At 36.0% G+C, this 13592-nt stretch overlaps 1 long non-coding RNA gene and 1 other non-coding gene across 2 annotated transcripts in view; one reads left to right on the top strand and one right to left on the bottom strand.

The window, feature by feature from the left end:
• Positions 1–13592, bottom strand: part of LOC132510028 (uncharacterized) — a 55009-nt gene that overhangs the window by 38789 nt on the left and 2628 nt on the right. The window lies entirely within an intron of this gene.
• On the top strand, positions 3153–3261 carry LOC132516522 (U6 spliceosomal RNA). Its single transcript, XR_009539355.1, has one exon. It is a non-coding gene; the product is annotated as a U6 spliceosomal RNA (small nuclear RNA).

Raw genomic sequence — 13592 nt, 5'->3', positions numbered from 1 at the left:
TACTTGGCCTAAAATTTGGGGCACAAAAATGCCATAGATTGAGGTCTATCAGAGATTATGAAGTTAGGGCTCTTTCCTGAGCCCTTTCTTTCAGTGATGGTCATTCTCCTGCCTGCCCACTTTCTTCCAACCTAGTAAATAGATATCAAACACAGAATGAAATCAGAAAGGAAGTTAGAAAAAGAAATACAGATTGGAAAGTCCTAGTCAGAAACTGAGAGAGTTGCTGAAGATCCCAACAGACAGAGCATATGCCCTCAGACAGACCCTTTTTTCCTTTTAAACAACATATTTTACAACCTTAGATGTTACTGTAACTTGGTAAGAATCTCCTCTCTGCCTAATTGAATTCTATATTATTTTTTTGTCTTTCTTTTGGCCTCCCTGTTATTGGCAAACCTCTTAAACTTAAAAAACGTTAACCAATATGGACTGTGATCCTCTTTTTTTGGAAACTGTTTCCCTTGCTTTCATGAGGCTACAGTCTCCTGGATTTTCTCTCATCTGTCTTCACTGCCTCTTTTGTTCTTGGATCCTTTCACTCTTTTTTCCTCCCTACACTGCATAGAGGTGACCAAGCTCCAAGTTTCACAGCAGAGCCCTCTGGCTCTCTCTATAACCACTTTCCATTGGAATCTTCAGCAACTTTAACTCTCAGCTTTTGACCAGGACTTTGCAATCTGTACCTCTATTTCCAATTTCTTTTTTGAGCTCAGATCTGTGTTTTCTATCTACTGCTGGAAATTTGCACCTAGATTTCTTGCCTTTAGTTCACACTCAACTCATCTGAAATAAAATTCTTTATCCTTTTCACAAATGAACACCCTCTCTGACCTTCCCTTATGGGTACTAGTATTCTCCCAGGTGCAAGACATGAAAAGTGGTAGCCTTATAAAAAGAGAGGATTGGGAATTGTAAGGGCAAAGGGGGCAGTAGGAATGATAGAACAGAATTAACATATCTAGAATAGAATCTTCAGAGGGAACAAAGCAAAACACCAGGACTTAAGGGTTACATTCCGGATCCCATTCTAATTCATGGCTACGTCTCTTGCTAGGTTTAGTTGCTATGGAACAGAGTTGCCCCGGACCAAGTTCAAGCTTTGTAACTCCATCTGTTGGGGAAGGACAAGCTTCCTGGTGGGCTAAAGCTTTCTCCACTAGTTTTAAAAAACAAAGCTGTTTTAATACAATAGAGCTCAAGAGTTTTTCTTTTCAGAAGCATCCAAGCAAATCCATCGACTTCAGGGTCATAGCTCTTCCTGAACATTGACTCTGAGTATTCTGTTTTCAAGCACCCTGTGGAATTTTTGGACTCCTTTCTCTCACTTCTCACATTCAGTCTGACACTAACACAGGTTTTCTTTCTCAAATATGTCTCTCAAATGTGTGTATTCTTTTCCACGCCCTCTATTACCACCAGGTCCAGGTTCTCACTACCTTATTCCTGAAGTACTTTGGCCAGTATTTGCTATCTCTGCCAATTGTCTTTTTCTCTCCAATGATCAAGTCTTATGGTCAGAAAACACCTTGGAGTAAGCTAGTCCAAAGTCCATCTAACTCTTGTATCACTTCCCCAGCGTCTCTTACTGTTCCTCTAACCTAGGATAATTAATCCACCTCAAGCACAGTGATGAAGTTGAGTACCATATTACTTCTTGTTTTCAAAAACTTCCAATGGGCTTTCCAGAGTAAAATTTGAACTCCGGAGCTCATATTTAAGTAAGGCTCACACGACATAATAGTCATCAACCTCTTCAGCCTCACACCTCACCGCAGCCTCTCCACCACCCACAGTAGACCACTTACAGTTCCTCAAATACACCGTGCAATTGAACTCTGCTTATCTGCCCACTTGGTTCCCTTTATCCAGGAATATTTCATTCTCTGCTTACCAAAATCCTGCTTATTCTTCAAGATCTAAGACTCAAATTCTCCTTGTTTGAAATTGTATTCTTTTCTCTGCTCCCACAGCATTTCACTAATATTAAAGAGGAGAGTGGCTTTACTAGTAGTTGTGCATATGTTTCTCTCCTTCAGAAACTGTGAGCTCCTTGAGTATATATATTACGTGGTATTTTTGGTTTCTTGAGAATCCCCTATTCTCCTGACTTTCTGCTTTTCAGACATTTTGGTTGGTCTTATATGCGGCAAAGTGTTTTTACATAATTATTAATGAAACATTCAGTCTCTCACTCTGTGCTAGCAGTACAGGGGCTGCAAGATTGAATTCTTGGCACAAATAATACATTGGGGCTAATGACTATAGCAGTAAGAGTACAACTGCTTTCCTGGCACAAAATTGCAGTGGGGTAAATTGTAACTTCTAGTGCCTGGTGGTGGCAACATTTTCCTCATTAGACCTGCTCATGGAATGTGGTTTTGGGCATTCTTCCTAAAAGCTTAGCCTTGAGTTTAATGTTCCAAATATTCCAACCATTGTGTAAACTACTTCATACCTTTTAATAAAAATCCTTTCCTACTCCGTCAGCTAAAGTCAGCTTCTGTTGCTTATAACCAAGAACGTTGACTGATAAAGATATTTTCCTTAATTCCCCATAGACCAACTAAGTCAGGATCATAATATTTAAAAGACTTTACTGAAGGGTCAGGGATAACAAAATGAAAATACTGTATTAAAAGTAACCTATCACAGGTTACTAGATAATTGCTGCTCTCGGGGGCTACAAGCCCAGCCTGCGCTCACAGAGAAATTTCATAGGCCCCTGTGCCTAGTCTCTGACATGGCTACGGGTGCAGAAGCTAGCTTTATCCCTACCACAGCCAATTATCCTTAATCACAGTGTACAGTGCCTAGGGCCCACAACACTTTTAGGAAGCCATGAAAATGTTTTTGTTTTAGTTTTTTAAAATAGAATTTTAAAATGAATATAATTATAATAAATATAATATGTAAATTATAATAAAAATATAATAATGAATCCAGCCTGGATTATACAACACAGTCATAAAATAAAATGTGTGTGTGTGTGTGTAAAGCAGAACAGTGAAATAAAAAATAGACCCACACATATACGGTTAATTGAATATTTATCAATACAAAGGTGCCAAGTCAATTCAATGGGATAGGAAAGCCTTTTAAACAAATAGTGTTGGAACAACTGGAAAAAATGTGTGGAAAAAATAAATCTTGAGTACTCATTTCAGCGGCTTGTATACTAAAATTGGAATGATACAGAGAAGACTAGCATGGCTTTTGCACAAGGATGACATGCAAATTCGAGAAGCAGTCCATATTTTTAAGACAGTTGATTTTAAGTATTCTTACCACACACACAAAAAATAGAAACTATGTGCAGTGACAGATACGTTAATTAGCTTGATAGTGTCAATCTATTCACAATGTGTGTATATACCAAATTCTTTAATTAGAACAATCTAATTAAATAATGGGCAAAAACCTAAACAGACACCTCATTCAAGAAGATATACAGATGGCAAATAAGCATATGAAAAAGATGATCAATAGTATGTGTCATTAAGCAATTACAAATTAAAACAACAATGAGATACCACTATATACCTATTAGAATGGCCCAAATACAAAATACTAACAACCGAATGCTGGTGAGGATGTGGAGCAACAGGAACTCTCACTGTTGGTGGGAATACAAAATGATGCAGCCATTTTGGAAAAGAGTTTGGCAGTTTCTTACAAAACTAAACATACTCTTATCATATGATCCAACAATTGTGCTCCTTGGTATTCACCCAAATGAGTTGAAAAGTTATGTCCACACAAAAACCTGTATATGGATGTTTATAGCAGCTTTATTAATAATTGCCAAAACTTGGAAGCAAGCAAGATATCTTGCAGTAGGTGAATGGATAAATAAACTGGTACATCCAGACACTGAAATATTAATATGAGCTATCAAGCCATGAAAAGACATGGAGGAATCTTAAATGCATATTTCTAAGTGAAAGAAACCAATCTGAAAAGGCTACATACTGTATGATTCCAACTATTCTGGAAGAGGCAAAACTACAAAGACAGTAGTAGATAGATCAGTGGTTGTCAGGGGTTCAGGGAAGAGAGAGATGAATAGGCAGAGTATACAGGAATTTTAGGGCATTAAAACTACTCCGTATGCAACTACTCTTTATGATACTATAATGGTGGATGTATGTCCAAATCCAATGAATGTACAACATCAAGAGAAAATCCTAATGTAAACCATGGACTTTGGGTGCAGAATGTTGATAGTGAGGGAGGAGGTGTAGGGGCATGAGGTATATGGGAATTCTCTACACCTTCTGCTCAGTTTTGCTGTTAATCTAAAACTGTTCTAAAAAATAAAGTCTACTAAAAAACTGAGAGAGAATATTCTTATACATATACCTGATAAAGAACTTATATCATTATACCATTATAAAGGACTCCTACAAATAAAAAATAAAAGGATTTAAAAACCCAATTAAAAATAGGCAAAAGACTTGAACAGACATTTTACAGAAGTAGACATACAAGTGGTCAATAAGCTCGTGAAAAGATACTTAACATCATTAGTCATTGGGGAAATATTAATTCAAACTACATTGAAATTCTACTTCACACCCACTAAAATAGCTAAGATTAAAGATTGGCAACATCAGTTGTTGGCAAGTGTATGGTACAAGTGGAACTCTCATACACTGCTCATGGGAGTATAAAATGGTACAGCTTTTTTGGACAACTGTTTGGGAGCTTATAAAATTATACACCCACTTAATGACCCAGCAGTTCCAATCCTAGGTGTTTATCCAAGAGAAGGAAAATATAAATTCACAAAAATTTGACCAAGAATATTAATAGCAGCTTTACTCCAAAAACTGGAAACAAACACAAATGTCCATCAACAAGGTTATGGATTTTTGAAAAAATGTTGCATATTTATACACAGGAATATTACTCAGTAATAAAATGGAATGAACTACTAATACAACAATATGGATGAATCTCTAAAACATTGGACAGAGTAAAAGAATCAGACACAAAAGAATATGTATTGTATAATTCCATTTATGTGACTTCAAGAGCAGACACACTAATCCATAGTGATAGAAATCAGAACATGACTGCCTATTTGGGAAGGGAGATTGACTGAAGGAGGACATAAAGGAACTTTCTAGGGGTGATGAAAGTGTCTTATATCTTGATTGGGGTGTTGGTTACATGGTTACATTTGTTAAAGCTCACCCAGTTGTACACTTACCAGGTATTGCATTTCACTGCATGTCACTTTTACCTCCTTAAGAAACCTTAAGCTTGTTAAGCAAGACATATCATTTATACATCTTTTTCATTTTCTTTCCCCCTCATGCCTAGAAGAATGTCCAGAACACAATGAGTACTCAATACATGTTTGAGGAAAGTTAAACAAATGAACAAATCGTTTTGGCAGTTTATAGACATGCAATGAGAAATTCAGGTAGCTTCTTCCAGGCATGTGTCTAGTTTCCTTCAATAACTTCTTACAGGGAGAGGGACCTTCCTTCTCTGCTTTTCTTAGACTGTCAATGATCACTCTAGCTTTGAGCAAATTAACTCTCTTTGGTGTTCAATATACATGTATGTGTGCACATGTGGATGTCTCCACAGTATGATCAGTTGTCTTGAGTTTTTCTCCTGTGATAAAAACTGTCTAAATTGATGAATTATTTTTAAAATTTTATCTGATCATATAAATGGATAGTAAAAATAAACTGAAAGCTAAATCACAGGTACTTTTGAGAAAAGCATTTTTGCTTAACTAATGATTTTTAAGATAATTTTCCCTCAAAACTAGACGAATGACTACAAAGTTATTCTATATTGTGCATTTTTTGTCTCAAGACTGTTTCCAAACTAAAACACTTATTATGAGAAATCTCTACGAATAATTTCGAAGTATTGAAAAATAGAAAGTTTATATAACTGTAGGTAGATATGTTAGGCTAATGTAGAAAAGAATCTTTTTTTTCCTTAGATATAATCTTTAAAATGAAATTACTTTCGGTACTTAAATGTGATCTGAAAAGAATAGACTTCTTTATAGCTTCAGTTAAAAAAAAAGCAGATGTCAGACAAAGATGTGTTATTGAATTCTAGCTATTGAAATGTGATGTCTGAAATTACAGATGAGAACAGAGAAAATAGGGATGTGTAAATATTTACATATCAAAGCTGTATTTTCCGAGGATATTTTGCTTTAGATTAAGTAAAAGTTACTCAGAAAATCTTAGATCTTTGAAATATTTTTCAAATATAATTGCATTTCAATGAAAATAACTGCATTTCAAAAGCCAGAAGTTTCAACAAGTTCCAGATTAAGAAATGAAGTCCCAGTTAATTTGAAAAGATGATTGGAGAACTTTTATTTCATTATATGACTAGCATAAAAGGAAACTTCTGAACCATGTACGAGTTCTGATTCTTTACTTTCAAGTTGAGGTCACATTCCTCTCCCCTGTCATGGGATAGTCTCCTCCACAAAACACACATCTGTTTTAAATTCCCGCCACATGTGATAAATCAATGCATAACAGATAATAAATTTGGAAGACTGTATTCCTATAGACTTTGGCTTCTATTCTTTTAGCCTTTGCAAGTCTGATGATTTTTCCATTCTTAGCTCACACAGAATGTGCTTTAGAACTCAGAACTTGTCTCCAAAGGCAATCAGTGGGAAACTTGAAATGATCAATCCTTGCTGTGTCTCTATGAGCTTTGAAAAACTGAACCACCATTTCACAACTTCCTATGCTATAGTCCTTTTTATCCAGTTATGTTTAGTAATTGGGGATTATTACTAAAGTGTAATGGATATTCACTATTTCGATTATTCATACGTTTATTCTCTTATTTTAGTACAAATATCCAAAAAAATGTATCCCCATTTTTATTAATTAAAGCAGGACCACCAGTTGTGAGAGGGCAGTTTAAAATAATGGTTAAGGACATGAATTTGCACACCCTATTGCTTGAGGTGCCTTAGGCAAGTACTGAAATGCTTTAAACCTCTATTTTCTTTTCTTTTTTTTTCTTTGGCCACGCCGTGTGACTTGTGGTATCTCAGTTCCCTGACCAGGGATTGAACCTGGGCAATGGCGGTGAAAGCCCAGAATCCTAACCACTAGGCCATCAGGGAACTCCCTAAACTTCCATTTTCTAATCCATAAAATGGTAGTTATGATGGTAGTAACTTCCTCATAGGTTTGTTGTAAAGATTAAATGAGATGATGCTTATAAAATACTTAGCACGGTACCTAACACATACAAAGTTTATGAGGTTGTTGGATATTAGCACAGCTGTGACTCTGCCTACACGTCTTCCAACTTCTAGGATTACAGCCGATATTGCCAAGAGTGGAGTCTTATGAGAGAAAATGCTGTTCCATAGTGTGTAATTAATAATGGCGGTCGAGGGAGAATTATTTCTGTGGCCTTTCTCTTATTGGCCTCACCACATTTAGTATGTGTCTGTTTCCCCTACTAGATGCTGGGTTCTTTGAGGATAGGGTCTATCTATGTCTTATGTCTCTGAATTACTGACTCTGGTTATTTGTCGACTCTTGCTAAGGGAATGTATAAATGAACATGTATGTGAATATACATGAAACATTCATTTTAAATTTGAGTTATTTAAATGGTTTTAAGTAATTAGAAAGAAGAATTTCTTTTAACTGGGTCCAGTAGAGCAATATAGACATTACAGCTACAAATAAAAGGACAGTTATCAATCACATTTTTCTTTGTTCACATTTCAAAGATGAAGTCCAGTTTAGGCATTTTATGTTTGAGATGCCCATTGGACATCCAAGTGGACAGACTGAATAGGGAGTTGGACATAAGTTTGGAGAGGTCCTCAAGTTTCCAGAAACTTACAGAAGTTCATAGTTTGGAGAAAATGGGGAGTTGTCAATATGGGTAGTACTTAGAGCCATAGGATAGGCTGAATAGGATCACCAAGGGAAGGGATATAAATTAAGAGGACATAAGGTCCTAAGACTAAACCCTGGGACATTCCAAAACTTAGAGTTTGGGGTAATGATGAGAAGCCACAAAAGAGACTGAGCTAGAGCGGGTCAGAGAGATTAGAAGAACCAAGAGAAAACCAGTCATCACATGTTCAGCTCTCATTGTCCCTGGCTCTTTTCAACACGCACTCTGATTCTTCTCATCTATATCAGGAGCTTCTTCCAACTTCGGGGCATCATCACTAATTTTCCTATCTGCCCCTCTGCTTCTCATGACCCTCACTCAGTAATTCTCTGTTTTGCCTTTGTCTTCAGATTTGGCCCACCTGCAACTTGAGGACATAGGGTCGGGGTGTCCATTTGCAGCCTCAGCTCACATAAGCCATGCTGTACGTTTCCCTTATTCCTCACCTCACCTCTCGTCTTCTCAACTGAAAGAGACAGAGAGATAGCTACTCCTGATGTTCTTCGCCTCAGACCCTCTGATTCAGCTTTCAGGTTGGGTGCCTTGCACCCCCTTAAAATTATCCTAAGCCCTGCTTTCCTGGACTTTCTCCTTGCCTGTGTATTGTATTCTGGCTCCAGCTCTGGGCATTCGGCCACTTTGGAAAAACCACCTGTACTTTCCAGTCAGTCCCTGAGTCCCTCTATTTCTGCACAACCCCATCCCCACTCTTCCCCAACTTCAGTGGATAGCACTTTTTGCTGTGACCCCTCAGGGGTCATATTTGAGCCATAGTTGGAGGGAGGTCAAGTCTCCTGAACCCACCCTAATATACTGCCCAAGCTTTTTACTATATGGTGATCTCAAAGAATCTGGGGAAAAAGTTCCCTGGAATAGAGATGTATAAGATGGAAAATTCAAATATTTGATTCTCAGCCTACAATTTGTACTTGCTTCCTGCAATCACATGCTAAATCAGTAGGAATTTCTTGAGGGAGAACTAAGGAGTCTAAATAGCAAACGACACCTAACATTTGCCTTAGAGACTGTGGGATATAAATTAGTAGGAGGAGAAGGGAATCCCCAAATAATTATATCAGTCCTAGTACTCTTTTTGAGGGCTCTATAAGCATTGGTTGGTCCCTGTTTAGCTTAAATTCTTATCAAGTAGGGTTAGGAATGTTTAGGGGAATAGATACTGAGGTCTAGTGACAAGCCATTTGAATTCCTGAGTTTCAAGCCCACTACACTACCAGATCTCTTAGAAAGTCAAGAATTCCCAAGTTCTAGTTTTCTTATTTGTTTTGTTGATGATGCCTGATCTACAACAATTGTTTTCTTTACCTCAGTCCTTCAGTTAATAATAGGTAGATATGTGCTGAAATTTTCATTCATTTTTAACAGATAAGCATGTAACTGTACCTTTATTACTGTTGTGATAAAACACAATGTTTTATTCCATTGTGAAACATTCAAACAATACAGAAAGTAAACAATTTAGAAACTGAAAGTCCTCTAAAGTCCTCCTCTCCTTAAATATACTCAATCCCTCCTAATAGTTTGGTGTATATTTAAAAAATATTTCTGTATTACAAAAATGGGATATATGGAACATATTGCTGAGAACTATTTTATTTGATAATATACCTTTGATACCTCTCTACGTCAGTACTTGTAGCTGTCTCATTTTTAATGGGTATATGATATATTACTGTATGGATTTACCCAAATTTGTTTAGCCAAAAATGTAGGTTATATTAAGTTTTTTACAAACACAATCAATGCAAAAATTAACGTTCATGTATGTATTTCTTTGTACACTGTGTGAGTACTTCTGTAGGATATATTCCTGGAATTGGATTTCTTAGGCTAAAAATATACACATTTAAAATTTTGAGAGATAATGACCAAATTGCCTTTTTAAGAGGTTGTGTCATTTTTCATGAACATCAACAAAGTGTGCAATATCTGTGTTCATAAACATTGACCAACAGTGAGTATTATAATAGCCTGAACATGGTAGGTAGAAAATTATATCTATTCAAATTTGCATTTCTCTAAATGTTATGGTAATGATCAAGTTAGATACTTTTTGTAAAATATATAAAGTATTTTTATTGACTGCTTTTACAAAACTGTAGTTATCATTAATTAAAGGTATACCAAATGTATCTTAGGAGCAAGGCAGAAACATATATGTATATATATATATACACATATATATTCAATATCTACATCTATATCTACATAAAATATATAAAACCTTGTTTCAAGTGCTGAATAATGACTGGTGTTGAAAGATGAGTAATGACATTTTGCCCTCCTGCTACTTTCACTCTGGGAGGAGGGGGGACATACTTGCACACTGCTAATCTAAGCAAGTGAATTGGGGAGAAAAGACACTAAATGTGGTTTGAGAACTAGTCAAACTTTGAGTCCCAATTGGAATTTAGGATTAATATATAGAATTTTAAACTTCTACTCTTGGTATGAAATGTTACTGTGTTTTGACAAGACTTTAAAATCAACATCCAAATGCAGTTCTACCTGAAAGTCCCCCAATAACAAACTTTCCTGTTGGTCAGAATTTTTCTTCGGGTAGCTGCAATAACATCACATGACATTCCTAACATGGGCTCTCCTGACCCAAGATCATTCCTGGAGTATTCATTTCTAAAGATAGCAACCTCATTGCTTCTCTGTTCTTTTCCACTGAAGAGGTCTGTATTTTCTGTTTGTTGACAGAGATGGCTCTTTTTCTATACCATGAATGACATGGTGTCTACAGGTTATATTTGTGACATCTTCTTGTAATGTAATTTGCATTCACTATGTGTGAAGCCACAAGCTAACGGCTTAGATGAGAATATGGCCAAGCCTAATTAAAGAGCCAAGTCAGGAAATGAATAGGTTGGCAAATAGCTAAGAACTGGATCATGTAGAAGAAAGGACAGCTGTGTTGAGCTCAGGCCCAGAGAAGTCTTTTGAATTTTAGGAGAGGGACAGTCAAAACAGGGCAGCTAACGTGATGAAGTCCAAAAGTGAAACTGGAGCTAAGGATGTATGAGTCAAGAAGTCAAGGAATTGGAAATCCACTAACTCTGAACATCAATACTGTTCTAGGACAAAAGCTGATTAGATCAGAGGATGAGTGAGTATTGGAGAGGGACACAACCAGGTGAGTTAGGCCACCCGTATATACCTAACAGGATACTATGACAAGAAGATTTATTTGCAGCTACCTGTATCTTATCTTACTCCATCTGTGGCAGAACTCATAATTCTTAAGGAACCACAGTCAATTCTGATCTTATAAGCATGACTTATGAAATGTGTTTATTTAAAAATGATGAAACAATATATACAATGGAATATTAGCCATAAAAAAGAATGAAATCTTGCCATTTGGGACAACATGGATGGACCTGGAAGGTGTTATACTTAGTGAAATAACTCAGACAGAGAAAGACAAATACTGTACGTTTTCCTTTACGTGGAATCTAAAAAATGAAACAAATGAACAAATATAACAAAACAGAAACAGACTCACAGAACACACTAGTGGTTTCCAGAGGGGAGGGGGCAGGGGAGGGGCAAACCAGGTGAAAGGCTTAAGCGGTACAAACTAGCAGTTATAAAATAAATACGACACAGAGATGTAATGTACAGCACAGGGAAGATAGTCAATACTTTATAATATTGTATAATATTTGTGGTGTGTAGTCTATAAAAATATTGAAATACCATGTTGTACACCTGAAAATAATATACTATTGTAAGTCAACTATACTTCAATAAATTTTTAAAAAAATATAAAACAAAAAATTTTCTACAGACTAAAATCCTTAGGAAAAAATCTCTTCCTGGATGTAACACATAAAACCTTGGTATTCTAGGTTGACCAGAATGGTTTTCAGATTTACCTGAATTGTAACCTACTTCAGTATGTTATTCAATGTATATTTCAATGGTTTACTTTTGTGGAGTATTAAAGGCTAATGGATACTGCAGGGTTTTCTACATCTTGTAGTCTAAAATAAAACAAAATTTTCTTTGTATGGTTGGGATCTGGCAGTTCTTTTAAATTCTTTACTGAAAAACATTTCCAAGAAATGTGTTAGATAAGAGATGTCTTTACCCTCCACTCTCTCACCCACAAAAACTATTCTTCCATGCTTGTTTTAAGTGGGAAAAATTAAATTGTCCACAAGGGCAGTTTGAGCAAGCTGTAACTTGATTTAAATATTTCGCACTCTTCATCTGTACTTTCCCCTGGGATCTTCCAGCCTTCTTTTCCAGAGAAATTTCCATTTTAGTTCTAAGTTTTGATCTTAATTATCTATTCCTTGCTAGTTTCCAGGATTATTCTTGGTGTTCCTAGATCAATGCCAAGGCACAGTTCTCATCTCTTGCAGTAAACATTTTAAAAGGAAAAACCCTGCAAAGTTTCTTTGAATAGAATAAACTTACTTCACATTAGAAAACTAAAGCCAGTTAATTATTAAATCATACTTTATTCTATATATCAAGTTGGATATTACAATAATATCCTCCATTATTAACTACAAAGAAACAGTTGGCTATTTGTGCCGCATCAGAATGAAAACTTTTATTCTTTTGCCTTTTTTCAAACACATCCTAGTTCATTATTTTACTAAAAGGCACTAACAGATGTTAGGCAGAATGTGGCCACATCTGGGACATATAAAATACCATTCCAAGTCTCCATAGAAGGGAAATAGCAATATTGTTTAGTTCTCCCCAAAAGCTCTACCAGCCCATCTCATTTAATCTGTTTAAGCTGAAGAGTTAAGAGTAGCACCAATTATTTTGGTTGTCTTAGGAATATAAAAAGGAACAATGAACTAAAACACCAAAAGGGAAGTGTCACAAAAAGAAATGCACTATGTTGAAATACAAATTAAAAAAACTTCACTAAAGCTTGTGGCTAGAGCTATATTTTTTCAGCTGAAGAGGTAGTAAATCTTGAGTTGCCTGCTTCCTGAAGCCACCTTGAATTATAGGTCTCTTTAGGCCTTTCTACAATGTTTCTACTTAATTTGACCCTTTCAAAGAAAGCACAACACATCTAAAAGATGGCAAATAAAGATTCTGATAGAAGATATATTTTGACAGTATATATATATATATATATATATATATATATACATATATATAGTGATTAAATCCCAAGATATTCCAGTCTTTTAACCTTTTAGTTTTAATTTTGTTTTATTTTCTTAAAGTAACTTTTCTAAGAAAACAAAAACAAAACCTGATGGTTTTTTGTCAACAGATCAGGTTCATATACTATTATATTTAGCATTATCTCTGGCTTCTTGAAAGTAGACCACATTGAGGACTGGAATAAATACTAGTGTTGAGAGGAAGCTCTGGAGATGTTTGCCTCAGACTGCTTACCCATTAGAAAGACGAAAAATGCTGGAGTTGTGTATGCAGCACAGAGTGGGAAGGCACGTGTGGCATAATGGAATGTATCCTGGACTTGGAGTCAGATTACCTAGGTTTGAGCCTCAGCTCTGCCACTTATGAACTCAATGTTTGGGAGAGTTAGTTAACCACAGAACTCACATTTCCCTCCTCTGTGAAGTAGGAATAATACCTTGGAGAACTGTTCTGAAGAGTCAGTGAAATAATGGATATAAAAGTGTTCTGTAAACTGTGATATA

This window comes from Lagenorhynchus albirostris, chromosome 2 (assembly GCF_949774975.1).
Source record: "Lagenorhynchus albirostris chromosome 2, mLagAlb1.1, whole genome shotgun sequence".
Classification (NCBI taxonomy): Eukaryota; Metazoa; Chordata; class Mammalia; order Artiodactyla; family Delphinidae; genus Lagenorhynchus; species Lagenorhynchus albirostris.
Note: the sequence above shows the minus strand (reverse complement) of the source record. Positions and strands in the feature narration are given on the sequence as shown.